Source organism: Dendropsophus ebraccatus, chromosome 7 (assembly GCF_027789765.1).
Source record: "Dendropsophus ebraccatus isolate aDenEbr1 chromosome 7, aDenEbr1.pat, whole genome shotgun sequence".
Taxonomy (NCBI): domain Eukaryota; kingdom Metazoa; phylum Chordata; class Amphibia; order Anura; family Hylidae; genus Dendropsophus; species Dendropsophus ebraccatus.
Genome location: NC_091460.1, coordinates 89,559,305 through 89,585,430, shown reverse-complemented (window position 1 = coordinate 89,585,430; position 26,126 = coordinate 89,559,305). Strand labels below are relative to the sequence as shown.

The window sequence follows — 26,126 nt, the reverse complement described above, 5'->3', positions numbered from 1 at the left end:
ACTCCTCCCCTGCCACCTTCTGCGATCTGGATGGCAGTGTCTTAGAAACGTTGGAGACCGCAGTCTCAAAGCTCTTCGCCTTCAGGCCGAATCTCTCCCGATTATGCTGTTGAACGCTGATGATAACGACTGGTCCTCTTCTTCCCTGAGGGCAAATGTTCCAAATTTATGACGGCCCTTATTCATTTTCTGTTTTGATGCAGTGTGGACACGTTCCTTATTACTTTTCTCTTTACCTGTATGACTATGCTTGCTGTTTGTTTCCTCCTCCTTTGGGGCTTACCCTGTTACACCTTCGGTGTGGCTTGTCACATGTCTCCTTTACTCTGGGACTGTTGCCCATGCCCGCAGTGCCGAGATGCAGGTATTCGGCCTAGTGCCACCTATCGACAAGAAACATTGGTTCTGAAGTCTCACTTTGTGTGTTTTTGTCGGTTTTGTGTTTGTCTAATTGTGTTCCCTAACCTCTCCCCTACCCCTTCCCAGGTACCTTTCTTAAGTCCTCAGCCGTTCTTGTCTCCAGTGCCGAGAGATGAGTTCAGATTCCATGGAGTTCCGTGGTATTTCCATACGTATGGAGTTGGTGAGTCGCCATATGATTTGAAGTTCTCTGTAGACTGTCCTTATGGTTAGATTCCTCTCTTTGAATGTTAAGGGCCTTAACACCAACACGAAAAGACGCCTATTGTTGCAAGAACTATGCACATCTCACACAGACATAGCATTTATTTAAGAGACCCATTTTGACTCTGCTGCTAATTTCAACTTTGCTAAACACACCTTTCCCACAGTATACTTGGCCTCTAAGTGCACCAAACAGGCTGGTGTAGCCATAATGATTTCCCACCATTGCCCCCTACAAGTAGCTGCACATTATTCAGACCCAGGAGGAAGATTCGTGGTTCTGGAGGGGACTGCTTAAACGCCTGACCAAATCTCCACCAGCTCCCCTGATTGTGGGGGGAGATTTTAACCTCCCTTTTTCAGAAACAGCAGACAGACACTCAATAGCGGGACAGCCTCCATCTCCTGAGCTGGGTCGGCTATTCCGTAAGTTGGTCCGCCTGCATAATTTATATGATTTGCGGCGTGTGGGGCATCCCACTGAGGCTACCTTCTCCTTTTTTTTCCACCCCCACAAAACTCACACTAAGATATATTATTTTTTTGGCAATGTCCCTGCGTTGCGGTTACTCCGGGACGCTGATATCGGGCCTATTTCCTGGTCTGACCATGGCTCGGTCTCCCTAACTCTAACTTCTCTCCACACTCCTACTCGCCAATGTCACTGGAGGCTTAATGACTCTCTACTGAAGCATCAAATCTCCAGAGACTCTATTAAAACTTCCCTGACTAATTATTTTCAGGAAAATACTGGGTCGGTCTTCTCACAAGCAGTCTTGTGGGAGGCACACAAAGCAGTCATTCGGGGCCACTGTATAGCCCTAGGGACCCGCCTAAAAAAGGATCGCCAAATGCAAATAGTAGACACTAAGCGGAAAATTAAAGATTTAGACTAAAGGTTGGTGGCTTGTCCTACGGTAATGGTCCTGCGTAGACTGATTGCAGCTCAAGCGACACTTAAAGATTTACTGATGTACAAAGTTGAGCATCTGCTCCAGTATTCACGGCAACGCTTCTATAAAAAAGACAACAAAGCCCATACTCTACTAGCTGTATATTGTCAGAACGCTCGGCTGCCCAGTCTCCGCAGGCCTTAAGGGATGCTGCAGGTACTGTTACTTACCACCCCTCGGCAATTTCTAAACTCCTTCTGAAATACTTTTCAAATTTTTACTCCCTCCCCTCTTCCTTACCTATGGATCCTGAAATGCGCTCTCAAAAAATTAGACTCCTCCTGTAAATTGCCCTCTCTCTTTCTACTGAGGCACTAGCTGAGCTCAATGCCCCTATAACTTCAGAAGAACTAGAGGAAGTGCTCAAGAACCTTCCTTCCGGCAAATCCCCTGGTCCGGATGGATTCACCTACCTATATTACCGGACCTTTTCAGCTGAGCTCCTTCCCCAATTAGTTCCCCTTTTTAGTTCCTTCCTTGATGGAGCCCCAATACCCTCCTCTATGCTCCACTCTCTTATCACTTTGCTCCCCAAACCTTGCAAGGACCCCCTGGACTGTGCGAGTTATAGGCCTATAGCTGTGCTGAACTCTGATCTGAAGCTTTTTACTAAGATCTTAGCTAATCGCTTAGGCTACTGGCTTCCTTCTTTAATAGACACAGACAAGGTGGGCTATATAAATAATAGACAGGGGGCCGATAACATGCGACGGCAATAGACTTGATAGATGCAGTCAATTTGCAGATGGAACAGGCACTGGTTCTGAGCTTGGATGCTGAAAAGGTGTTTGATTGCCTGGGTTGGCCTTTTCTGTTCGAGACACTGTAGCACTTTTCGGGGGCCTGTTCTGAAAGCCATCTATGGTCTCTATTCTCGACCGACTGCGTCTATCAAGTCAGCTCATTCTCAGTCTGATATGTTTACGCTTTCTAATGGCACGAGCCAGGGGTTCCCTGTTTCTCCGCTACTGTTCATATTATGCATCGAGACCCTGGCGGCGGCCATCAGAAATAACCAGGATATTTAGGGTGTGAATATCAGAGGCAAGGAATTCAAAATCATGCCGGTCGCTGATGATGTGCTATTGACCTTGACTAACCTCCACGTATCCTTACCTGTACTACACGATCTTTTAAATTCTTAAGGGGCATTGTCGGGCTGCAAGACTGAGGCCCTGCCTTTGAATATCCCGAACAATATTTAGCAACGTCTCATTGCAAACTTTAAATTCTGCTGGTCTTCTTCTTCTATTTAGGCATCCGTCTGACCCCTACTAACACCTCACTAGTTTCTACTAACTAACTTCCTCTTTTTAATGAAATAAGGACCCTCCTTGCAAAATGGAAGGATAACTACATCTCCCTCCTGGGTCACATTGCAGCGTTAAAATGACCATTCTACCGAAGCTGATCTACTACTTTGAAACTTTGCCAGTGAGAATGCCTAAATCTACTCTAAAGTCACTCCAGAGAGCAATTTTTTGGTTTATCTGGAATTGCAAGAGGCATAGGATTTCCAGGTCGGTCATGATGTGCAGCAAAGGGGGCCTGGCTGCCCCGAATATACTATACTACTGTTGGGCCGCGCATTTCCTCTTGGTCCCAGTACCATGCCTGCAAAAAGTGGACTGAGATTGAGAAATGGTGGCTGGTACCCGCGCATCCTAATTCTCTACTATGGCACACTTCCCCCCCATCTCAATCACCAGGGCCTTGGAACCTATTGCGTTCACCCGACACATCTGGTCCTCCTGTGCTACCACATTCCACCTCACTTCCCCGGCCCCACCATTAATTTCCTTCTTGCTTCACCCATCCTTTTCCCCAGTGAACCCTGTAACCCGAACGCTCCTGCGCTTTGAGAAACTGGCGGATAAATATAATCTTCCTTGCTCGTAAAGATACACATATCTGCAATTGAATGACTTTATGAGAACGACTCTGGGGTCCCTCACAGTCTCCAAACCCACAATGTTTGAGCAATTGATGCGTAAAGGTCCCTCTATTAAACGTCTAATATCAGACATCTACAGGATCTTACACTCCCCTATAGACGACTCCCCAACTAGACACAAATATATGACTAAATGGGAAGCTCCCTTCTCGAAAGACATCACCCCAGAGTGCTGGCAAATTATTTGGGATAGGGCCGCTAAGTCATCCATCTGCACGACGTACAAAGATGACGTATAAAATACTTATGCTGTGGTATCACACCCCAGAACTGCTCCATAAGCTGAATAGCACCATATCCCCACTGTGTTGTAGATGTTCTGGAGCTATTGGTTCTTTACACCACATTTTTTGGCACTGTCCAGGCATCCAGCCTTACTGGACTGCGGTTTGCACTCTAGCTACAGTGGTCTTGCCAAAAACGGTCCCTTGTGACCCTGTGGTGTGTCTACTCAATCTCACTGCCAAAACTCTGGGCAAATACTCCACTAGACTACTGGTGCAGATATTGACGGTCGCGCCTCTCTCCCATTGGACCTAGTTGCTCGGATTAAAGAGATGAGGTCCTTGGATCATCTCACCGCATCCTTAAATAATAGGTTACAAAAGTTTGATAGAGTGTGGGCTCCCTGGGACGCGTACTCATCTCCAAAGCATAGTTCGACATAGGTACCTGCCTACCCCCCCCTTCCCTTATGTTTTTCCCCTTTTTGAATGTCTTTTCCGGTCTTGTCTGTTTGTTATAGTTTCTTATCTCTGGAAAACAGTTTTCTGGTTGGTTATATTGCGGCGGGAATTTTCTTTTGCCTTTTATTCTCCTGCCCTTTATTATGCTCTAACTTTTATATCTTAAGGCAATAGTGTCTGTATTTTATTGATTTATTGCTACACTGCCCTGTGCAATCTCGATGGATAATATTCTGCACTTCACTTTTATATTTCTCCCCTGCGTGGGACCTACTTCATTTTTTTTCCGTACATTTTTGTTATTGTTATAAAACTTTTATAAAACTTTAATAAAAAATTACATTTGTAAAAAATAAAGTTATATAGATGTGTATTACCGTTTCTGTGCGGTTATGCCACACTGGTAGCTGATAGAAATCCAGAAAGTGAAGAAAAATGGCCCTATGCCAATTCACATTGTCTCCTGCTCCTCCTGCTATACCCCCCTTAGAAGACAAATATTCCATGCTTCTGTCTTACATTGTGTGTGTTTGCTAAAATCAGGTTGATGATGCAGACAGGGGGCAGGGTGTGGTCTCACAGGAGGCTTGGCTGGATCCCCCAATCCCCTGAGTGATCCACCATCTCTGAATGGCGAGAAGCAGGTTCAGCACTAATTTTACTGATTGTGATGGGTGTGGGACTGTGATGATCAGCTGAGGGAAAGCATTGCATTCTAGGAACTGTTCAACCAGTAAGGATAGAAATACAATACAGAACAAAAAAAAACAAAAACAAATTTGGTTGATTTTTGGTAGTATCAAAACTGGGATAGACAGGTAAGTTATGCTATATGCTTCTGCAGAAGTTTCATTTTTTTAACCGCTACCTGGAGTTCCTCTTTAACAGTGGAGAACTTATTGTCACTCAATCACTCAAGAAAACAGGGAGACTGTAGGAAAAGTGAAAGGAGAATAGGTTAAGTGCATGTTAACTTTGTCATTATAATAATAACAAATGATATTATAATAATAGCAAAATAAACATGCTTTTTATGTCTTGTTATGGGGGTCATAGTTTGGACTTCTTAGATGTTAATATCAGAGTGCAGGATCAAACTCTACAGCTCTCTGGTTTCTGCAAACCCACAGCCACCAATTCACTGCTGCGGTTTGATCCACAGTCATCCACAGCATGTGAAGGAGGCAGCACCGTATGGACAATTTGTCCATTTTGCATCATTAATTTGTCCATTAATAACACTGATGCCTTGTTTGAGAAGCAGGCAGGAGAACTGGGTACACGTCTTATAGAACGCGGCTATCCCAAAGAGAATGTGAGCAAGGCACTTGGGAGCTAAAACATAGGGATTTGATTAGGCAAAAACGGAGTCCATTGAATGATATTATAATATCTGCTATCAATAAAAACTGGCATGTCTTACGTAGTGATGAGTTGGTACAGAGCATGACCCTTGAACGTCCAATAGTAGCCATTAAAAGATGTAGGAACATTAGGAATGAGCTAGGGCAGTCGCGTATGTCATTAGAATTTAATCCAAGCAGTTGTTTAAATCGGAATTTACCCAGAGGTAACCATAAATGTGGCAGCTGCAACTATCTGTCCGGGGGGGGAGACAGGAATTTTTTGTTAAATATTTTATAACATGCAGGACACCTTATTTAGTATATACAATAACTTGTAACTGTGGTTCATTCTACATAGGTAAAACAATCAGACCCCTATACAATCACTTCTCTGAACATGTGCGCTTGGTCAGGGCAGGAAAGGGATGGCCCGACTGATCGAGCATATGCGTGAAAAAAATGGAGGTGACGTGTCAAGTTTGAAATTTATGGGTCTAACGCGTAGATTGGTGGTGATAGACAAAGTTAATTATTAGTAAGAAATGGACTTCATCCTGCACACGGAAGCATTATGTTCATTAGGTCTAAATGACCGTCAGATTTACACGCCATCATTTAATGTATTTAGGCTCTATTACTTCGGTTCTTAATTGTTGTCTCTTTAAACACTCACGTATATTAGGGGTGGGTGTAGAGGCGGATGTAGGGGCCGTGAGGAAGCGCGAATTCAGTGTAAAATGATCGTAGCCTGCAATTGTTTGCTTGTATCCATGGGCTTGTAAGAAGAATAAACTACACCATTTGCAGTACTGGATGACTGCCGCAGCATCTCTTTGCTACGTATGTTATTCTGTTGTGCAGAGCACTGTTCAGGAGTGGCCAGGTAGATGGGTGGATATTATCCTCTAGCATTGTGTAATCCATTCATCCCTGAAACGCCAAATAGATATACGAGAAGGTTCCGTGGTATTTCTAAGTAGACTGAGATTATATTTTTTAAGAAACCATCCAGGCCTCCCTTGAACTTATTTAATAAATTAGTCATGACAACATCATGTGGCAGCGAGTTCAATAGTCTCACTGCTCTTACAGTAAAGATTCTGCATCTGTGCTGGTGGTGAAACCTTCTTTACTCTAGACGTAGGGGGTGCCCCCTTGTCTTGGTTACATCATGATTAGATCGCCCCTAAGACGTCTTTTTTCTAAACTAAATCTCACTAAATCGCTTGGTAACCTGTCTTGCTACTGTAACTTACCCATTCCTTTAATGACCTCAGTGACTCTCCTCTATACCCGCCCTAGTTTAGCCATGTCCTTTTTATATACCATTGCCCAAAACTGTTGGCAGATCCTTATGATTTTGCCTCACTGACATAAAAACAGATTCAAGCAATTTTCTTTACTATTATACGACCAATGTGGATGTCTGTGTTAAGGGGCCGGTATCAAAGTTGCTCTTAAAGGGACACGCTAAAGTCCTTCTTGAAAGAACCAGTGCCAACATCGCTCCTTAATCCTTAGAGGACCAGGCCAATTAGCATTTTTGCACTTCTGTTTTTTTCCTCGTTGTGCTCACTTTGCTTACTTTTCAATGACAGGCTGAATTTTTGCATAAAGTACACTGCATAACCAGGAAAAAATTCAATGTGTGGTGAAATTGAAAAAAAAACAAAACACATTTTATTTATTTGGGGGGGGGGGGGATTTGTTATTTATGCTATTCGCCCTGGGGTAAAACTGACTTGTTATATATGTTCCTCAAGTAGTTACGATTACAACAATATGTAACATGTATAACTTTTATTTTATGTGATGGCTTGTAAAAAATTCAAACCATTGTTAACAAATATATGTTCCTTAAAATCGCTCCATTCCCAGGCTTATAGCGCATTTATCCTTTAGTCTATGGGGCTGTGTTAGGTGTCAGTTTTTGTACCATGATGTGTTCTTTCTATCGGTACCTTGATTGCGCATATGCAGCTTTTTGATCGCTTTTTATTACAATTTTTCTGGATTTGATGCGACCAAAAATGTGCAATTTTGCACTTAGATTTTTTTTGCGCTTACGCTGTTTACCGTGCGAAATCAGGAATGTGATAAATTAATAGTTCGGGCATTTATGCACGCAACGATACCAAACATGTTTGTTTATTTATTTTTACTTATAACATGGGAAAAGGGGGGGGGGGGGGGGGGGCGTGATTCAAACTTTTATTTGGGGAGGGGGGGGGGTTTATTAATAATAACACTTTTTTTTTTTACACATACTAGAAGCCCCCCTGGGGGACTTCTAGTATAAGTACACTGATCTCTCATTCAGGTCTATACAGTATAGTTATACTGCATAGATCAATGAGATAGGCACTTGATTGCTTTCGGCTGCAGCTGAAAGCAATCGAGTGCCTAGCCAGGATCAGTGCTATTACGGCACAGACCCCGGCCGGTGCCGGACGTAAGGATCGCCCCTCCGTGACTATGTCGCGGGGGGTGGGGGGCGATCCACCCACTAGACACCAGGGATAAGGCTGCAATGAAGTCTTCAGATGCAGCTGTCAACTGACAGCTGCGTCTGAATACTTAATCCAACCGCCGTGCCCGCTAATAGCTGCGGTCCCGCACTACATGCAGCACCCGGAACCGCGGTGGTTCAGAGCTCTGAACTCCCCTAGGCAACCGTTGGATGTACGGGTACGCTCAAGATCGTCTAGGGGTTAAGGACCGCTGCCAAATTCGCTCTTAAGGGGCCAAAGTCGGTACCAGGGACGGCAGCAAAGTCGCTCTTAAAGGGACATGCAAAAAACAACCAGTGAAGCCTCATTTTAGTCTCAAAACACAGGATTAGCCAGATATCACGCTAGAAAAGGCCCAGCCACTGGGTGGCTCCTGTACGGAAACCACCAAAACAACCATATTATGTGGCCCTATAAGTCAATGTAATGACAAGGGAAAAACCAAGGCCAGGTATCCACCCACAGACAGCTGTTTCAGATTGTTGCCCTTCATCAGTGTTGAGTAGGATTCTGGATAGGTGGGAGCAATGCCTAGTAAAGCCATATGGGAAACACATCACTGATCTAAAGGAGACAAGCCAACGATAACACTTTTTCCTGTATGGCTCTACTAGGCATTGCTCCTACCTAGACAGAATCCTGCTCCACACTGATGAAGGGCAACACCCCGAAACAGCTGTCTGTGGATGGAGACCTGGCCTTGTTTTCTCCCCTTGTCATTACATTGATTTAAAGGGCTACTTAATATGGTGGTTTTAGTAGCTTCCGTACAGTGGCTTCCTCTGTTTCAAGACTTTTAAATGAGGCTACACTTAAATGAGGTCTCTTTTTTGAATCTATGTATTTTCCAGGGAGCAATGCACCTAGAATTTCACTGCATTGAGCATTTTAACCAGCAGCCGACAGTGTTATCTTTGGCGGATCTCCCTGAGATCAGTAATCAGTTTACCGTATGGCTCCAAAGTTGTTTTTAAAAGGAGGGTATCAAGGGTTAAAATTTCTCTTAAAGGGAAGTCACTGTTAAAGGGTCGCTCTTTTCAAACACTATGGGGGAGATTTATCAAGCATGGTGTAAAGTGAAACTGGCTCAGTTGCCCCTAGCAACCAATCACATTCCACCTTAAATTCCTTATAGACTCGGATATGCACATCTAGTTATAGTCCTTGAAAAAGCTCTTCTGCAATTAATACAGCCCGAACCGCTTTGCATACAGACTCAAACTGCATTTAAACTGCGTTTCAAAGCCCTCTGCAGTGAAAGGTGTGCTAATTATTTTTGGTTTCTATCAGCTTTGACAAAGTCAAACAGGGGCGGATTAACTTTACCATAGGCCCTGGGCTGTTCACCAGGCCTGGGCCTCTCCACCCTACTGTAACTATGACAGCACTAGCGAGGTGTTCATAGTAAAGAGTAAATAATGTCATGATGCCCTAATTAATGCAAAATTGAGGTAAAAAAGCAGTGAATCATGGCAGAATCATGGCAGAACTTTAGCTAGGAACAATATACCACTTAAAGTATAGGACTGTTTTGGTGGCCATGGGCCCCCCAGGAGCTCAGGGCCCCGGGCTACCGCCCAAAACGGACCTATTATAACAACATTGACATAGTTACTGTGGCAATATGTATAAGCTGTGTATGGCCTCTAGGGGTCTCACTACTTATATTGTTCATATTGGTCAACTGTACTGTGATATAGCTTGTTGGTTGTTGTTCAGTAGTTACCTCATGTGTAATGGCAGCAAGCTGGGGCACTGAATAAAATGTCTGCTACTTACTACACTGTCTGAGCCTCTGGATAAAGAACCAACTAACAGAACATGGTGGTAGCTGGGTGGTACAGGACCTCTGAATAGAAAGTCTGCTGTCTGCAAATACAGATTGTGTGAAGCTACAACTGTACAGAAAATCATAGCAACTGTAAGTACAGATCCCCTCATATACTGCACTATGGAGACTGGCCTGAAACCCCCTCAGAGACTGGATGTCACTTCTTCCAATCTCTCACAGACATGGAGACACTGGAAGGAAGAGTTTACTCTGAATGTGGATCTAACAGTGGCCGCCAGAGATGAGCAGAGGAAAGTAAAGCTGTTTTACTACTTAGTTGGGGAAAATGGCAGAGAAATAGCCCAGACCCTGCTCCCAGACAGCACAGACAGCCTGGCACTGACAGACATACTTCAGGCATTTGATAAACACTGTGACCCCAAAAAGAAGTTCTTCTCAAGGAATCAGGAGGCTGGGGAAAGTGTGGACAGATATGTGACAGAGCTGAGGAGACTGGCTGCAACCTGTGGGTTTGGGGACATTACAGATTCCCTCATCAGAGACAGGGTACTGTGTGGTATCAGAGACTCTCACCTCAGAGAAAGATTACTGAGGGAGGAAGAACTGACATTACAGAAATGTGTGCACATCTGCAGGGCTGCTGAGCTGACTAAAGGCAGACTGAAGATGATAGAAGGGCCCAGTGATACCTCAATACATGCAGTATCTGTGAAAGCAAGGCCCAGGCTCCCTGCAAGCTCAGTCCAGTGCAAATACTGTGGCAAAAGACATAAGAGAGACAAAGAGAAATGTCCAGCACAGGGCCGTTTCTAGCACCGGGCCAGCCGGGTGGCCGCACGGGGCGCTAGCAGTTAGGGGGCGCCATAATCCAAAAATAATAAGAGCAGTAAGAAAAAAAAATTCTTATCGCGTCTGAAAGTGGGCAGGGCCACAATCGAGGTGGGCAGGGCCAATGTCGCGCGAGGGGGTGGGGGGGAGGAGAGCTCACCTCAGTCAACTCTTCACTTCAGCAGTGGGGCAAGCACTCATGCAGCTTCTTTGCTTTTCCAATGAAGCAAGGAGCTGTAAGGGCTGCCTACTGCCAGGGGAAGAGAGGACAGACCGCCCCCTTCCTGCACCTGCCTGGGCCTGGAGGAGGACTGCCCTGCATGTTGTAGGTAAGGGTGTGAGGGTAGTTCTATGTTTTTATACTTTTATATTGAGAAATTATATTTTCCTTTAAACGGACAAGCAATGCTTATGCAATTTAAGATGGTGCCTGTATCCTGCCAAGTATGCCTGAGAGCTGATACAATAGTAACAAGATGTGAGACATAACAAAGGAGCTGCTGTGATCACGAAGAGAACATTTCAGAATACAGCGAGGGACAACACAGTTGGATACAAGATAGATATGCTTACTATCTGCTTTAAACACGCCCTTTCCTTTGTACTGTGTGTAAACTATTACTTTCTCAATAAACCTCAGTGCCGTGTGATGATCCCAAGGGCTAACACTGCAGGGACTGAGATTGAAGCAGAATTTTGCGTCAGAGTCTTTCTTAGTGTGCGCGCACCTGCCTGAATGATTTGGAACAAGTGACTGACCACTATTAAAGTGACCCCTGTCCTTGGCGGGAGTCACGACCCCGTCAAGGGAAAGCCCCCCCCCCTTCGCGGGGTGCAGGGGGCGGAGCCTCGTGTGTGTGTATGGTGTGTCATCTACTAAGTCCCTGAAGAGTATACAGTATCTCCCCCCCCTCCCCTCTTCATGTATTGTCCATGCCCTAGTGTGCAGTATATAGGGGGGTCCTGATACAGTACCCCACCCCCACTCCCTGTGCTGTTCAGGGCCTGGAGCCCATATATGTAGAGGGGTGGGGGTTCTTTATGGGCACCAGGCCCTGAACACTACTTAGAGTGTGTGTGTGTTGGGGGGGGGGTTACTGTATCATACAGGATCCCCTCTCTGTATACTGTTCACTAGGCCCTGAAGGTTACATTGGGGAAGGGTGGGGAGGTCACCCAGCTTTCCCAGCATCTTGTAGGCAGTATAATGGGGTCATCCTGCTAGCCCAGCGTCCTATACTTAGTACGATCAGGGTAACCCAGCTTTCCCAGGATCCTGTAATCAGTATGATAGAGGTCACCCAGCTTTCCGCAATCCTATACTCAGGGTGGGGTGGAGGGAAAGGGGGGGGGCTGTTTGGATGGGCTGAACTGCACACATGGGGGATTGAGGGGTGACTGCACACATTGGGGATGCTGGAGGGGGGTAACTGCACACATTGGGGATGCTGGAGGGGGGTAACTGCACACATTGGGGATGCTGGAGGGGGGGTAACTGCACACATGGGGGATGCTGGAGGGGGGGTAACTGCACACATGGGGGATTGAGGGGTGACTGCACACATGGGGGATTGAGGGGTGACTGCACACATTGGGTATGCTGGAGGGGGGGTAACTGCACACATTGGGGATGCTGGAGGGGGCTAACTGCACACATGGGGGATTGAGGGGTGACTGCACACATGGGGGATTGAGGGGTGACTGCACACATGGGGGATTGAGGGGTGACTGCACACATTGGGGGATGCTGGAGGGGGGGGTAACTTCACACATTGGGGATGCTGGGGGGGTAACTGGACACATTGGGGATGCTGGGGGGGGGGGTAACTGCACACATGGGGGATGCTGGGGGTAACTGGACACATGGGGGATGCTGGGGGTAACTGCACACATGGGGGATGCTGGGGGTAACTGGACACATGGGGGATGCTGGGGGTAACTGGACACATGGGGGATGCTGGGGGTAACTGGACACATGGGGGATGCTGGGGGGGGGTAACTGCACACACGGGGGATGCTGGGGGGGTCTTAATTTGCTGACGTTGGGATGCTGGGGGTTTAAAGGGGTTGTCCGGCACTTAAAAACATTAGATATTTTGCTGCAGTAATAAGAAATAAAATAAGAAAGAGACTGTTCTCACCACACCTGTTTTCCTCCTGCAGTATTTCTACCCCCCCCCCTCTTCTGTGATGACCACTGCCCCTTCTGTATCATTGGTGACTGCTCAGCTAATCACTGACTAAGATGGGACAGCCATGGGACCAGTGATTAGCTGAGCAGGCTGTCACCGCTGATAGGAGTTCACCACAGAAGGGGCGGTGGTCAGCGCAGAAAAGTGGTAGAGACGCTGCAGGAGGACCCCAGGTGTAATGAGGCGAGAATAGGCTCTATATTATAGATAGATAAATATATATTTTTTTTTCAAATCAGAACCTATAATTTGGGGGGGGGGGGGGGGGGCGCTTTTTTCAAATCCGCCCTGTAGCCAAAATGACCTAGAAACTGCCCTGGTCCAGCATATGGGGAGAACTGCAGGACTTGTGGCAGGATGAATCACTTCTCAGCTATGTGCAGACTGAAACCAGGCAAACAGCACAAACAAGTCCAAACAGTGACCCATGCCACAGACAGTGACAGCACAGAGGACATTACACGGCTGCAGCTGCAGCATGCAACAGAGAGTGTCAATGTAGTAAAACAGCCAGTAGCCAATGATGCAAAGCAGCTCTTTGCCACCTTTATGCTGGATGAACAGCCTATAAGATTTCAGCTGGATTGTGGAGCAAGCTGCAATGTCATACCTGTAGCTCTGCTTGATAAACAGGTCACCATTGAGCCCACTGATAAGGTACTGGTGATGTACAACAAAAGTGTTCTGAAACCCATAGGAACATGTAAGCTAAAATTAAGAAATCCATGTAACAGAAAGAGTTACAGAGTGAAGTTTACTGTACTGCAGGAGGGTAATCATGTTCCTTTGTTGGGAGTTAAAGCAATTCAAAGATACAGTCTCAGAATATTATGGTTCTGGAAGTTTCTCAGAACAATGAAAATGCTAGACAAAAGGCAGAATGCAGTTTGGATTTTCAGAAAATAAAAGCAGAGTATGCTGATTTATTTGAAGGTGATGGTTGCTTGGAAGGTAAATACAAACTAGATATTGATCATACAGTACAGCCTACAAGACTGCCTACAAGAAGAGTACCTGTAGCTTTAATGCAACCACTTAAAGAGGAACTGCAGGATTTGCATATCAGAGGCATAATAGAACCTGTACAGGAGAGCACAGACTGGATAAGCAGTTTGGTGGTAGTGAAAAAACCATCAGGCAAGTTAAGAATATGTATTGATCCTAAGCCACTGAACAAGGCTCTAAAAAGAAATCATTATCCAATGCCTACAATAGAAGACGTTCTCCCAGATCTCTCAAAGGCTAAACTTTTTTCAGTATGTGATGTGAAAAATGGGTTCTGGCATGTGGAACTGGATAAAGAGTCCAGTCTATTGACAACATTTTCTTCTCCATTTGGACGCTATAAATGGCTAAGGATGCCCATGGGAGTAAGCCCTGCTCCAGAAGTGTTCCAACAAAAATTCATGCAAGCCTTGGAAGGACTTTCTGGAGTAAAAATAATAGCAGATGATATACTGATAGTTGGAGAAGGGGATGACCTGGAATCTGCAACAAAGGATCATGATCAAAAGATGATACAATTTGGACAGATGTAGAAAAAAAAACGAATCAAGCTGAACCTTGAAAAATTCAAACTAAAAATGACAGAAGTGCCATATATTGGACGTCGTCTAACCTCTAATGGTGTTAAAGTGGATCCAGAAAAGGTGAGGGCAATACAGGACATGCCAACACCTACCGATGTACGAGGAGTGCAACGATTCCTGGGCATGGTGAATTATCTGTCCAAATTTTGCAAGCAGTTGTCAGACATTTGTGAGCCACTGAGACAGCTAACTCACAAGGACGTACTGTGGGAATGGACAGAAAGCCAGGAAACAGCCTTCCAGTCAGTAAAACATGCTATTGCAGACACAGCAACCCTAAAATGTGATGCCTCAGAAACAGGCCTTGGAGCCACACTAATGCAGGATAAACAGCCAGTCACATATGCAAGCAGATCCTTAACTCTAACAGAACAAGGCTATGCTCAAATTGAGAAAGAACTACTAGCTGTAGTATTTGGGTTGGAGAAGTTCCACCAGTACACCTATGGTCGACAAGTAATGCTGCATTCAGATCACAAGCCTTTAGAAAGCATAACAAAAAAAACACTACTAAATGCCCCCAAAAGACTACAGCGCATGCTTCTAAGGCTTCAGAAATATGATTTTGAAATTTGCTACTGTCCAGGGAAAGACTTACTGATAGCAGATGCCCTAAGCAGAGCCTACTTACCCATCACCAATGAAGAAGAAAAAGACATTGAAAGCATGAATATGTGTGAATATCTATCAGTCTCAAAAGACAGGCTGAAACAGATACAGACCTGCACAGAGGAAGATAAAACTCTACAGATCCTAAAGACTGTCATCTTGAAGGGGTGGCCAAAATACAAGCAACACGCTCCAATGGAAGTTTCTCCATTTTTCCACATAAGAGATGAACTGTCTGTGCAACATGGAGTGATCTTTAAATGAGAAAGGGCTGTTATACCAGAAACCCTCAGAAGAGACATAATAGAGAGATTGCACTCTTCCCACTTAGGTGTAGAGGGATGTCTACGTCAGGTACGAGAAATTGTTTATTGGCCTGGAATGAATGACCACATTAAAAACTTTATTTCACAGTGTGAAATCTGTGCCTCATGCAATGACAGGCAACCGAAAGAAACATTACAACCACATGCAATTCCCCATAGGCCATGGACAAAAATAGGAACAGATCTGTTCTCGTGGAATGGTAAAGAATATCTGGTAACTGTGGACTATTTTTGCAACTTCTGGGAGGTAGACTATTTACAGGATACAAGAGCAAAAACAGTAATTAAAAAACTCAAGGCCCATTTTGCCAGGTATGGGATCCCTGAGACTGTGTTCTCTGACAATGCTGCTCAATTTACATCGGAAGAGTTTAAAAAATTTTGTGAGAGTTGAGAATTTGAGCATCAGAGGTCATCTCAAGAATATCATCAAAGTAATGGTAAAGCAAAGTCAGCCGTGAAAACAGCCAAAAGACTAATGTGGAAAGCAAAACAGGCAGGTACAGATATATACCTGTCTATACTGGACCACAGCAACACACCCACACAAGGCCTAGACACCAGTCCAGCACAGCGTCTTATGAGTAGACGTACAAGGACTCTCCTACCAACTGCAAGTCGATTGCTAAAGCCAAAACTCGTGGGCAATGTTAAAGCCAAACTGAAGAGGAATCAAGATAGGCAAGCATTCTATTACAATAAATCTGCAAAGGATCTGCCTGTCCTCCAGAGAAATGAAAATATACGGATTCAGCCAATAGACAAATATGACAAACACTGGCAAAAGGCGAAGGTTGTTCAGAAAGTGGGACCACGGTCTTATGAAATTCTCACAGAGGAAGGAAGAAGATTGAGGAGAAATCGGAGACATCTGAGAAAAACACAAGAAAGAGATGATACAGGACCTGTGGAGCATTATGTGGACACTCAAAGCAATGAGACTATGAATACAGGCATCAACGAAACAGAGAATGTTTGGGAGCATGGGGAGACCTCTAGCCAGAGACAGCCAGTCCCAGAAAGTAGTGTGCCAGAATCAGATGAGCCCCAAGATGTGGGTGAGGAAACCCCCTATGTTACATGAGCTGGCAGAACCATCAGAAAGCCAGTCCGCCTCAAGGATTATATATGACTTATAGCTATTTCCTATATGTTTATGTTCACAATTTTGAGTTAATTATAGTTCATTTGTTTTTCATTCAAAAGAGAAAGGATGTGGCAATATGTATAAGCTGTGTATGGCCTCTAGGGGTCTCACTACTTATATTGTTCATATTGGTCAACTGTACTGTGATATAGCTTGTTGGTTGTTGTTCAGTAGTTACCTCATGTGTAATGGCAGCAAGCTGGGGCACTGAATAAAATGTCTGCTACTTACTACACTGTCTGAGCCTCTGGATAAAGAACCAACTAACAGAACAGTTACATGTCACGCTTTTAGGGTAGCTTCACATGTACCGGATCTGCAGCGGATTTCACACTGCGAGTTTGCTGCCATGCACTGATTGGCTGATGGGGAGCGAAGGGAGCCGGGAGCCTCACACACAGATGCGGTGCCAAGCAGGTAATGTATGCTCCAGGCCAGGGGCTGCGGGGGGTTAAAGGGGCCGGGTTACATATTCACAGTGGAATGAAAATTCCGCTGCGGGTATGTGACCCATTCAACTTCACACTACCAGGATCTTGCTGCAAACTCACAGCGTGAAATCCACTGCAGATCCGGTACGTGTGAAGTTAGCCTTAGGGTGCGTTCACACCTACAGGATTTGCAGCAGATCTGCAGCAGATTCGATGCTGTGTTCAGTTATTTAAATGAAATCTGCTGCAGAAAATCAGCTGCAGATCCTGTAGGTGTGAACGCACCATTAATCTCCCATCTGTTACAGTGCTGGGGAGGCACTATGCAGTAAAGGATGAGTGAGGAGTTGGTGACTACTGTACTATCATTGCTGGTTTTCTTCAAATTTTCTTGTTTAAAATGTACTGTACAGTATAGTGCTATTCTGTACTGTATTGATTAAACTGGGCACTTATCAATGTAATAAATGAGTATTATAGGTAATTATTGGTGGGTGCTGGAATCAATTAAACACATTTACATTATTTCCTATGGGAAGACACTGCTCGGTTCTCAAACTGCCTTCCTGAATCAATTAAGTTCCAGAACCGAGTTACCACTGTATTAGGAATAAGCGTCTGTCTACCACAGTACTTAAAGGGGAACTTCAGGTAGAGGTTAAAAAAAATGAAACTTCTGCAGAAGCATAAAGCATTACCTGCCTATCTATTCCAATTTTGAAACTACCAAAAATCCATTTGTTTTGGGGGGTTTTGTTCTGTTTTGTGTTTCTGCACTTCCTGGTTTTATCAGTTGTACACAGTACTACAGGTTCCAGAATGCAATGCTTTTCCTCAGCTGTTCATCACAGTCCTCCACCCTGCCTATTCCTCGCCCAAAGCTGTTGCAGAACATCTAGGCTGTGTTCACACATTGCAGTTTCATTGTGTTACTGAATTATTTGCAGTAATTTTTGATTTCATTGTGGTCTCACCCACACAGCACGCTGTATTTTGTACCTATAACACCACACAGCACGTTCTATTCTCTACCTATAACACCACACAGCACTGTATTCTCTACCTGTAACACCACACAGCACGCTGTATTCTCTACCTGTAACACCACACAGAATGCTGTATTCTCTACCCGTAACACCACACAGCATGCTGTATTCTCTACCTGTAACGCCACACAGCACACTGTATTCTCTACCTGTAACACCACACAGCACGCTGTATTCTCTACCTGTAACACCACACAGCATGCTGTATTCTCTACCTGTTACGCTGATATTGTGTTACTGAATTATTTGCAGTAATTTATGATTTCATTGTGATCCCACCCACACAGCACGCTGTATTCTCTACCTATAACACCACACAGAATGCTGTATTCTCTACCTGTAACACCACACAGCACACTGTATTTTCTACCAGTAACACCACACAGCATGCTGTATTCTCTACCCGTAACTCCACACAGCACGCTGTATTCTCTACCTGTAACACCACACAGCACGCTGTATTCTCTACCTGTAACACCACACAGCATGCTGTATTCTCTACCTATAACGCTGATATTGGAATAAAGAACTTTTGGATTTTTTTTCTTTTCATTTCCACGCACATAATATGATCAAGCATCTGTTATCTTTGAAGTTGAGCCCCACAATAAGGCTCTGATCCCCTCTGACGTTTACCATCATTTACTTGTGTTACTGCATTATTTTTGTGAATACGCTGCAGTACTGCAATGACGCTCCAATATGTGTGAACACACCGCACAATTAGAGAAATCAGTGCAACACCTGCTTCTGGCTGGTCAGAGATGGTGAATCACTCAGAGGATTGGGGTATCCAGCCAAGCCTCCTGGGACATCAAGCCCTGCCCCCTGTCTGCATCATCAGCCTGATCTCAGCAAACACACACAATTTAAGACAGAGGCATGGAAGATTTGTCTCCTAAGGGGGGATAGCAGAGGGAGCAGAAGACAATGTGGATTAGCACAGGTGCAATTTTTTTGTACTTCCTCGATATTTATCAGCTACCAGTGTGGCAGAACCACACAGATATGGTAATACATTGTATAGACACATATATTTAACTTTTAACGCACTTTTAATAGAAAACAAGTTTTTCTTATCCGGAGTTCCCCTTTAATTCCTGCAAAACTCTGGGAAGGATGCCTTCTGGGCCCGGAGATTTATGGATTTTAATGTTTTTAAGGCAACACCTCACTTCTTAGGTGTTAGGCAGGTGAGGTTTATGGGAGAATTTACATAACCCCTATTCATTTTATCTGGTATAGGAATTTCTTCTGTGAATACAGTAAAAAAGAATGCATTTAGAAGATTGGCCTTTTCCTCATGCCCCTCCACCATTACACCCAGCGGTGATCAGGTACAGAAACAGGAGTGATGATCAGGTACAGTAACAGGACAGGGACAACTATCAGGTAGTTTAACTTATTCAAGTAAATGCACATTGGGTTATGTGTAGTATCCAGTCGTGTATATGTGTGTAGTATCCAGTCATGTGTATATGTTTGTGTAGTATCCAGTCATGTGTATATGTGTGTAGTATGCATGTAGACTAAGCATGTCAGACACATTTAGCAGAAAATATATGTATAAGGCTAAGTTTTCACATAATGTCCATTCCCTGCTTGTCCTTCTTTTATTAATGTTTATCTGACAATCTGTATAGATGAGCACTAGGTGACACTGCTGCCTAAAAGGAGCTGGAGTACTGGTGGATGGTAAATTCCCACTTTAGTGATCAGTGCCAGGCAGTGGCTGGCAAGGGTAACAACATCATGGGATGCATTACAAGAGGTGGCCTCTTGTGGGTAGAGGTATAATGCTGTCTCTGGTCACAAGAGTGATTGACTGGGCGGGGAACCAGTAGCTCCTGTCCCAGTCAACCACAGCGCTGCTATTAACTATATACACTCCTGATTAGGAGTGTGTACAGTTAAAGGGCCAATGCCAGCACCTTGCGGCAGTTTCCCAGGTGTTGGTACTAGCCTGCGCTGCTATGCAATGAAACCAGAATTCTGGATGCCTCCATAGGGTTCTATGGGGCATCCATGCAGGAATTATGGAAAAATATAGGACATGTACTATGTTTCCAAAAACTATTTTCCGGCATTGACACCCTTCAGGAATAATCCTGAAAATTTCCCAGACATGTGAAGCGAGCCTGAAGTTGCAATTCCACCATGGGGCAGAATATTGCATCATGAATTATGAATCTTTGCTCTAGTTATTATTGTATTATTGTTGTACACTACTGATAGTTTTTCTTATTTCATATACATATTTTAGAAAATTTTCACTTTTGACATGTCACACAGATATGTCAAAATTTTTGATTGGTCAGAGTCTCACTGCTGAAACTCCCTACCATTGTCCCAGCTTCCCTAGTGCACCGATATCTCCTCTCCGGAGTGTCACTCCTACCCAGTGGGTGTGGTGTCCCACAAAGGTGGTTCTTTTTCTTAAATTTTTGTGTTATTCACCTGTCCAAAAAGTACTTTCGTCAGCTTAACCCTTAGAGGACCGGGCCAATTTCAATTTTTGCGTTTTCGTTTTTCCCTCCTTGTGCTTAAAAGGCCATAGCACTTGCATTTTTTCACCTAGAAACCCACATGAGCCCCTATTTTTTGCGCCACTAATTGTACTTTGCAATGACAGGCTGAATTTTTTCATAAAGTACACTGCGAAACCAGAAAAAAATTCAAAGTGTGGTGAAATTGAAAAAAAAAAAACGCATTTCTTTTATTTGTTTTTTTTTTTCGTTTTTAAGCCGTTTGCCCTGGGGTAAAACTGACTTCTTATATATGTTCCTCAAGTCGTTGCGATTACATTGATATGTAGCATGTGTAACTTTTATTGTATCTGATGGCCTGTAAAAAATTTAAACCATTGTTAACAAATATATGTTCCTTAAAATCGCTCTATTCCCAGGCTTGTACCGCTTTTATTCTTTGGTCTATGGGGCTGTGTGAGGTGTCATTTTTTGCGCCATTATGTGTTCTTTCTATCGGTACCTTGATTGCGCATATGCGACTTTTTGATCGCTTTTTATTACGATTTTTCTGGATTTGATGCGACCAAAAATGCACAATTTTGGGGGGACTTCTAGTATAAGTACACTGATCTCTCATACAGATCTATGCTGCATAGATATGCAGCTTAGATCGATGAGATAGGCACATCAATTGCTTCCGGCTGCTGCACCTGGAAGCAATCGAGTGCCGAGCCGGGATCAGCGCCATTACGGCGCTGACCCCGGACGGGGTAAGATGTGTGGATCGCTCCTCTAGGACAACGTCCTCCCCACTAGACACCAGGGAACGGCTGCATCAAGTAATCGGATGCAGCTGTCAACTTTGACAGCTGCATCCGATTACTGTATTAGCGGGCACGGCGATCAGATCGTGGCCGCTAATAGCCGCGGTCCCGGGCTACAAGCGGCACCCGGGACCACGGCGGTTCAGAGCGCGGCCCTGCTCTGAAGACATGGAGGCGGCCCTGGACGAACGGGTACGTCCAGGGTCATCTAAGGGTTAACCCCTAGACCAGTGCTTCCCAACCTTTTCCACCTTGGGGCACCCCTTGAAAAAAAAATTTCCTCGGGGCACCCCTACTAAATAATGTTCTACAAAATAAGAAAACGGTCATACAGTGACTCACAGGTGACGTCTTCTTTGATCTGAGGCGTCACTTTCCCTTTTCCTCTCCATCCAGTCCAGTCCTCCATGATGATTTCTTCCAGATACGTTTCATCCCCTCAGAACCTGCGAGACAAACAATTTAGGCTCCGCACATTTCTAGCAACTTCCTTTCCTTTCTCCCTCCTGTAGGCTCCCAAAGTAACTGCGCTGTTTGGTGTTATGTGCAGTAAAGCTAGTAGGAATGTGGGATGCCCCCTGTATGAAGGATCCCTTGCTGTGCCCCCATGAGCTTATAATGCCACCAGAGGTGCCCCCATATACTAAAAATGCCCCTAGAGGTGCCCCCATATACTAATAATGCCCCCAGAGGTGCCCCCATATACTAATAATGCCCCCAGAGGTGCCCCCATAAACTAAAAATGCCCCCAGAGGTGCCCCCCATGAACTAAAATTGCCCCTAGAGGTGCCCCCATGAACTAATAATGCCCCCAGAGATTCCCCCATGAGCTAATAATGCCCCCAGAGGTGCCCCCCATGAACTAATAATGCCCCTAGAGGTTCCCCCATGAGCTAATAATGCCCCCAGAGGTGCCCCCTATGAACTAATAATGCCCCCTGCTCTGCCCCTAAAAAAAACAAACATCCTACTTACCTAATCCGCGCTGTGGCTGCAGACAGCAGCTCTCCTCCTCCTCTTCTGGCTCCATCTTGCGAGCCACAGGGACGGGACCTCCGTCAGGCGTGATGACGTCACATCATCACGCCTGCAGGAGAGGTCACATCCCGGCCTCCCATAGGCTTCTGGCATGAAGTGCCGGCAGCCTATGGGAGTTAATGTAGGAGCAGGATGCTGACACTTCCTGCTCCTACATTATGCTCACTTTAATGTTCCGCCCGCTCACACTGCGGGCGGAACATTAAAGTGATCTGTGCATCCCGAGAAGCTGCGCGGCCGCAGCTTCTCGGGATGCTTAAAGTGACAGTGCACATTTCCCACCGGGATCCCGCAGCACCCCTGGAGGGTTCTCCCGGCACAAAAGTGTGCCGCGGCACCCCGGTTGGGAAACTCTGCCCTAGACAACCTAGGACGTGCCCAGACGACCCTGGACGTACCGGTACGCCCTGAGCTATGAAGCGCGCTTCATAGCAAGTGGGGGCCGGCTGCAACCAGCAGCCGGCACCTCACCGTTAATGACAGGCTGCAACGATCGCGCTGCAGCGTGCCATTAACTCCTTAAACTCCTTAAAAGTCCCCTGTCACTTATCGATCGGTCCCGATCGTTAAAACGGACTGCCGGTGGTCTCTCACCTGCCTCCGTGCGGTCCGATCGGCGATCTGGTCACTGAGCCTGCACAGGCAGGCTCAATGAGCAGATCGCCGATAACACCTGATCAATGCTATGCCTATGGCATAGCAATGATCAGTGTGCATAATCAAAGTAATGTATGTGCAAGCCCCCAAAAGGGACTTAAAAAGTTAAAATCACTAACACACTACCCCAAAACCCCTCCCCCAATAAAAGTTTAAATCACCCCCCTTTCCCATTATATAAATAAAACATATAAAAAAAATAAATAAACATATGATATACCGTAGCGTGCGTAATTGTCCGATCTATTAAAATATAACAAGCATCATTGCGAACGGTGAACGGCGTAGATGAAAAGAGGGGAAAAAAGTGTGCGGATTACCGATTTTATGTTACATTATATATAACAAAAAATTTATAAAAAGTGATCAAAATGTCCAATCTTCACAAATATGGTATTAATAAAAACTAGAGATCATGGCGGAAAAGATGACACCCCATACAGCCCAGTAGGTGAAAAAATAGGCCCATTTTATTAATATTTAATTGCCAAAAAAAAGATTTCATTAAAAAAAAATATATAACATTAGAGAATCTGTGGAAACCTACACATGGTTGTGTTCGGACTGACCAATAGAATAATGGTATCACGTCGCTTTTATCATATAGTGCATTACGTAGACACAGGAACCCCCCAAACTTTACCATATTGCATTCTTTTTTACAATTTCACCTATTTATATCTTAATAAATAATATATTTGGGATTCCGTCATACATGTTATGGTAAAATAAAAGACCCCACTACAAAGTACAACTATTCCTGTAACAAACAAGCCATTACAAGTGCTAGAGCTCTTAGAAGGGGAGGAGGGAAAAACGAAAACGCAAAGATCAAAATTTGCACGGTCCACTGGGTCATTTTGGGCCTGGTCCTCAAAGGGTTAAAGAGTTACTGTAGTTTTTTTTTTTTTTTTTTTTTTTTCAGAAATCAATAGTCCAGGCGATTTTAAGAAACTTTGTAATTGGGTTTATTTGCCAAATATGCTATTATCTGCATTCAAAAAGCCTTTTCCCAGGTCCCCCCTTCCCTCCTCTTTTCCATTCACTGCAAAAAATCAGGAAATTGTGACTTGTTGCATCAGAGTACCCAGTTTGGTCTATAGAGGGGGGAGGAGGAAGGAGGGAGTTAGACGGCAGCAGAAAGCCAAGAACAAAGGATTACAGGCAGGGAGCTGGGTGAACCCTGTATTCAGAGGTCAGAGAGGTCAGTGCTGACTGTCAGAGGAGATAAAGGGTGAGGTATTTGTAGATTAACTCTTTGTTGTCCTGTTTTGGTGTTTTATTTCACTCTCTCCATAGGAGAACAATGAAGACAGGGGGGAGAGCTTCAAACTGCTTTTTCATGATAAAAATTCATTTTTTGGCTAATAAACGCAATTACGAAGTTTCTTAAAATTGCCTGTACTACTGATGTCTGCAAAAAAAAAAAATTTCACGACAGTGACACTTTAGGTAATGCTAGATGTCAGTATTGTTCATATCCGAGTATTGCAGCCAGAGCTACTAATGGGCTACTGTTTTTTTTCTTGTACCACATGGATCTGTGAGCAGAAAGGAAACTTTTCTTCTCTTCTCCTATCCTCTCTCTCTCTTTACTTCTGCATGCACACTCCTCACCTACTTACAGAACACGATAGATATGCTGAGGAAGGAAGTCACATGGGTAGAGGAAGTGTAGCTCAGTCTTAGGGTCCTATTACATGCAGCGATTTTTAACAATTAACGATAAACGATCGCAAACGAGAGTGTTTATCATTAACCTGAAATCGTTCACCATATTACACAGATGGTCGTTAGATACGATCGTTATTACAATCATTATTGCGATAGTTATTGCGATCGTTTATACCTTCTATCTCAGGAAAACAATGGGCAATGTGCTATTACACTGAACGATTAGTGAAAAAATGCGGAACTTGAGCGAACGAACGTGGAATTACAGCGAACGATTAACGATAATTTTAGGTTCAGATTTAAATCAACGATCAATGACATACGAACAGTTTTTCCATTGTCGCCTGCAATTACACGAAGTGATTATCGTTTAAATTCGAATGATATAACGATTTTTCGCACGATAATCATCCCCTGTAATAGGGCCCTTAGTCAGGTTCCTGTTCAGAGAGGACACAAGACAGGACACTCCCTACTGCAGTCAAGCTGGGCCCTGTCTCCTGCCAGGTCCCCTGTCAGGGACAGCTGAACCAGTCCAGAGAGGCTTTTGCAGCTAGACTCTGCAGAGACAGGATGCAACTGACAGCTTCTCTTCAACTAAAGCTACACAACACTATGCAGTGTTAAACCACTTTTAAGAGAGGACAAGTCAGAGACAACCTCAACCCACGCCGTGGACTAGGAGAGTAACAAAGCAGGACAGTATCCACAAAAGCCGCGAAGCTAGGGACTGATCCAGATAGAGTAAAGTTGCAGTAAGCTTAGGAACTCTATCTCGCAGCGCAGGTGTCAGCAGGGAACCCTCAGCATTCCGCTCATCCCAGGTAACAAGGTCTGGGGCCTGTGTCACCCTCTAGGAAGGTTCAGCTGAGTCTAGTGGGCCTAAGATAGTGTGAAGACTAATCAAAGGTCAATACACGGGCACAGGTGTTCTCTTCTTCTACCTCATCCTCCAACATACCAGCAGAGCACAGTACTACTTGGGTTGAAACTCTCTCGACATCCTCCTCTCTGCTACTCTGCATCACTCTACAAGCTACTCAGTTAGTACAGCTATATTCAACACTATTCCTATCGCAGATTCGGTTGCTGTATTATCAACTATCTGTCTACCAAGTGTTATCAAGTGTATTATCTGGTGCTTTATCAAGAGAAATGTTTTAATCTTGTAACCTACTGCAAGCAAGCACTTTCCAGTAAAGAACAGCTTTATTTACGATAAAGAGACTCTGTGATCCTTCACCTTAAACCGACACAGTATACACCACAACCTTGGGACACTTCCCCTTTCTGTGGCTGGCAGATCCGATAGTCAGGGAGGGTCATTATACCACTCAGGTCACCCGTGATTCCTTTAACCCAAGGGATTCTGAAGCAGCCGGCAGGACACTGACCAGAGGGGGGGAAAGGTACAAACGACCTTGCAAAATAA

General features: G+C 44.6%; 1 protein-coding gene across 2 annotated transcripts in view; it reads right to left on the bottom strand.

Moving 5' to 3' along the window:
* The window catches only part of LOC138797558 (FYN-binding protein 1-like), a 213,341-nt gene that overhangs the window by 100,750 nt on the left and 86,465 nt on the right, over positions 1 to 26,126 (bottom strand). The window lies entirely within an intron of this gene.